This window comes from Triticum aestivum, chromosome 7B (assembly GCF_018294505.1).
Source record: "Triticum aestivum cultivar Chinese Spring chromosome 7B, IWGSC CS RefSeq v2.1, whole genome shotgun sequence".
Lineage (NCBI taxonomy): Eukaryota > Viridiplantae > Streptophyta > Magnoliopsida > Poales > Poaceae > Triticum > Triticum aestivum.
The window spans coordinates 131,337,126-131,342,158 of NC_057813.1; positions in this window are offsets into that span (position 1 = coordinate 131,337,126).

The following is a 5,033-nucleotide window of genomic DNA, read 5'->3' on the forward strand; positions in this document are numbered from 1 at the left end:
CTCCCTCCTCGCCGGAGTTCGCCGACCGAATCCGGTGGATCGGGACGAGATCCACCGGGATATCATCCAAATGCTCCCCGCCGACCCGATCCACTCCGTCCCGGTACCACTTTGTCCCGCGTTGACTTTCACGGAGGTGATTTTCTCCTAAGTCCTGAAATTTGCATATCCTGGTGCCCACTTTGACATGCCATAACTTCATGTGTGCTGCTCCGATTTATGCGTGTAATATGTCAAAATTTTCATCACGAGATGCTCTTCATTTTGTTCCATTGTTCCATGATTGTTTGTGTCCATATTGTTACCCTAATAATCATTGCAGGAGTGCTATATGATGTTAACTACTGTCTGTTAACAGAACTTGGTGATTTGTCATTTTCATTGCATTTTGTGTGTGCATCCTATGAGCATGATGTCTAAATGTTTTAGGAGCATATTCATGCCATGTTTACAGTGGTGCCATCCATATATTTTTGTGTGCTTTGTGCTGAGTGCATCAAGTTTGTGAAGTAGGCTACTTGTTGTTACTGTTTTGCTAAACTGAATCGGTTATATCAAGATGCGAGGTAAACCTGCTCCTACAAGTCATTCTACTCATAATCTGGAGATGTTGACCAAAGATGTTTTGGTCTACATGTCATGTTCTTTCCACCCATGCCCCCGGTTGCATTTATAGCCTGCTGTAGCTTGTTGTATCTTGCTCTCAAATTGCTAAATAATGTTGCTGTCAGCCTGTTAACATTAATTTCAGTATTTCCATGTGCTTTGCTAGTGATCCATGCACCCTATGATTATGCTATTGCCATTTGTACCTCCATAATTGTGTCATCTTACTGTTGGTTGACTTCACATGCCATGAAATGCTCTGTGGAGAGTTGTACAAGCTCACCAACATGCCTACTTACCGTTGTTCCTGCCATGTACTGTTATTCTGAATCTGTCATATCATTTGCCATGTTTGCATGGATCCTACCATCTTTTCTGTTGATCTTCGGAATTAGTTCAGTAAGGGAGTTTTGTTCTTTGTCTTTAGTATTAGCATGCCATGCCTTTGTTTGCCATGATGAGTTCCTGTATCATGTTGTTTGATAGCTCTAAACATTGCAACCTGGCTCTAATACCAACTTGTCATGCCCAATATGCGACCCTATCCTAAAGGAACTCGAAGGTCCCACCAAGGATAGAAGCGCATATTGGAGATGCTTTTGCAAGGTGGATATCATTACATCGTACCATTACATAATAGTTGGGGATACATGCAGGAGGCATACAATGCCACACGAATACAACATCACAATACATAAGAGCAACATCTCACTATGGATGAAACACAAACAGAAGCTCAAACGACATCCACCCTGCTAGCCCAGGATGCCGACCTGGAACCTATCCCCTGATCGAAGAAGAAGCAGAAGAAGAACTCCAAAACAAGCAAACGTCGCTCTCGCGTCATGATCATCACATAACCTGCACCTGCAACTGTTGTTGTAGTAATTTGTGAGCTTTTCATTCTCGTCATACTCGTCATTCCTCTTTTCTACCCGAGTTCCCGCGAGTTTGTTATTCTTGTTTCTTCTAGTCTTATTTCACCTCATCCTCTTTCTCTTCCGTCTCGTTCCTAAGATCTCGGGACGAGATCTCTTATTAGTGGAAAAGAGTTGTAAGGCCCTGGATCTGGTGCGCCAGGTGTCCTCCAGTTATTCGCCATAGTTGCCATGTCTTTTGTTTGCGTGTTGCACTTTGCCATGTCATCATCTGCATTTCATCTGCACGTTTTTCAAAACTTGCATCCGTTTGGGTTCCCCTGGTTCTCTCCGTTGTCCGTTCTGAGCCCAACCACACTCGCACGTGTCCGTCGCCCCTCTCAGACCTTGTTTCATGAGCGGGATAAAAACATTCTCGGAATGGACCGAGATTTTCCGAGTGGCCTTGGTATATCACCAGTAAACCGCCCGTCAAATTTCATTCCATTTGGAGGTCGTTTGATGCCCCAATGGTTAACCGTGTAACACCGAAACCCCATTCTCTTTGCAGCCCAGCACCTCTTCACACAGCCCACCTAGCCCATCTAAATCCCGTCCATGCTCTCCGCCGTTCGATCACGAGAGTGTGGGCGAAAACCGCACCTCATTTGGACTCTCCTAGCTTTCTCTACCTATAAATAGGTGCCTCTCCCCAATTTTTTCGCAGTCCAAACCCTAACCCCGCTCCCCTCGCGCCGCTGGACTTGTCCGCTCCCTCGCCGGACACGTCTGCCCCGCCGCCTCCAACCTACCAGCGTCCGCCATGTGTCCCCACCACCGTCTCCACCGCTCCTCCACCGCACGGGCCCGCCGGAGCCCATCTGCGGCCCGCCCCGGGCCGATCTGGGCCCAGGCGCCCGCAACCGCCACCGCCTCCTTCCGATCATCGCCCTGCTCCAGTCGCCGCCTCGCGCGCCTCGCCACCCGCGCCGGCCTGGGCCGCCGCCGCGTCCCCGCCGTCCGCGCCGTCCGTGCCGCCCGTCAGCCACCGTCGCCCTAAGCTCCGCCACCGGCCGCTGCTGTTTCCCTCGACGGGATCCGGCCTCCGGCGCAGTCCCCGCTCCTCCCCGAGGTCCCAGCGCCTCGTCGCCGGTGCTGCCCTCCTCGTCGGAGTTCGCCGACCGGATGCGGTGGATCGGGACGAGATCCACCGGGATCTCATCCAAATGCTCCCCGCCGACCCGATCCATTCCGTCCCGGTACCACTTCGTCCCGCGTTGACTTTCGCGGAGGTGATTTTCTCCTAAGTCCTGAAATTTGCATATCCTGGTGCCCACTTTGACATGCCATAACTTCATGTGTGCTGCTTCGATTTATGCATGTAATATGTCAAAATGTTCACCATGAGATGCTCTTCATTTTGTTCCATTGTGCTATCATTGTTTGAGTCCGTATTGATGCCCTAATCATCGTTGCAAGAGTGCTATCTGATGTTAACTGCTATCTGTTAATAGAACTAGGTGATTTGTCTTTTTCATTTCATTTTGTGTGTGCATCCTATGAGCATGATGTCAACATGTTTTAGGAGCATATTCATGCCATATTTACAGTGGTGCAATCCATGTATTTTTTGTGCTTTGTGCTGGGTGCATCAAGCTTGTGAAGTAGGCTACTTGCTGTTACTGTTTTGCTAAACTGAATCGGTTATATCAAGATGCGAGGTAAACCTGCTACTACAAGTCATTCTACGCATAATCTGGAGATGTTCACTAAAGATGTTTTGGTCTACATGTCATGTTCTATCCACCCATGCCCCTGATTGCATTTATAGCCTGCTGTAGCTTGTTGTAATCTTGCTCTCAAATTGCTAAATAATGTTGCTGTCAGCCTGTTAACATTAATTTCAGTATTGCCATGTGCTTTGCTAGTGATCCATGCACCCTATGACTATGATATTGCCATGTGTAGCTCTATAATTGTGTCATCTTACAGTTGGTTGACTTCACATGCCATGAAATGCTCTGTGGAGAGTTGTACAAGCTCACCAACATGCCTACTTACCGTTGTTCCTGCCATGTACTATTATTCTGAATCTGTCATATCATTTTCCATGTTTGCATGGATCCTACCATCTTTTCTGTTGATCTTCAGAATTAGTTCAGTAAGGCAATTTTGTTCTTTGTCTTTAGTATTAGCATGTCATGCCTTTGTTTGCCATGATGAGTTCCTGTAGCATGTTGTTTGATAGCTCTAAACATTGCAACCTAGCTCTAATACCAACTTGTCATGCCCAATATGCGACCCTATCCTAAAGGAACTCGAAGGTCCCACCAAGGATAGAAGCGCATATTGGAGACGCTTTTGCAAGGTGGATATCATTACATCGTACCATTACATAATAGTTGGGGATACATGCAGGAGGCATACAATGCCACATGAATACAACATCACATTACATAAGAGCAACATCCGACTACGGATGAAACAAAAAAAGAAGCTCAAACAACATCCACCCTCCTAGCCCAGGCTGCCGACCTGGAACCTATCCCCTGATCAAAGAAGAAGCAGAAGAAGAACTCCAAAACAAGCAAACATCGCTCTCGCGTCATGATCATCACATAACCTGCACCTGCAACTGTAGTTGTAGTAATCTGTGAGCTTTTCATTCTCGTCATACTCGTCATTCCTCTTTTCTACCTGAGTTCTCGCGACTTTGTTATTCTTCTTTCTTCTGGTCTTATTTCACCTCATCCTCTTTCTCTTCCGTATCGTTCCTAAGATCTCGGGACGAGATCTCTTATTAGTGGAGGAGAGTTGTAACGCCCCTGGATCTGGTGCGCCAGGTCTCCTCTAGTTATTCGCCGCAGTTGCCATGTCTTTTGTTTGGGTGTTGAACTTTGCCATGTCATCATCTGCATTTCATCTGCATGTTTTTCAAAACTTGCATCCGCTCGGGTTCCCCCAGTTCTCTTCGTCCGTTCTAAGCCCAACCACACTTGCACACGCCCGTCGCCCCTCCCAGACCTTGTTTCGTGAGCAGGATAAAAACGTTCTCGAAATGGATCGAGATTTGCCGAGTGGCCTTGGTATATCACCAGTAGACCACCCGTCAAATTTCGTTCCATTTGGAGGTCGTTTGATGCCCCAACGGTTAACCGTGTAACACCGAAACCCCCTTCTCTTTGCAACCGAGCACCTCTTCACACAGCCCACCTAGCCCATCTAACTCCCCTCCACGTTCTCCGCCGTTTGATCACGATCGTGTGGGCGAAAACTGCACCTCATTTGGACTCTCCTAGCTCCCTCTACCTATAAATAGGTGCCTTCCCCTGAATTTTTCGCAGTCCAAACCCTAGCACCGCTCCCCTCGCGCCGGCGGACTTGTCCGCTCCCTCGCCGGACACCTCTGCCCCATCGTCTCCAACCTACCAGCGTCCACCACGTGTCCCCGCCGTCGTCCCCACCGCGCCTCCACCGCACGGGCCCGCCGGAGCCCATCTACGGCCCATCCCGGGCCGATCTGGGCCCAGGGGCTCGCAACCGCCGCCGCCTCCTTCCGAGCGCCGCCCC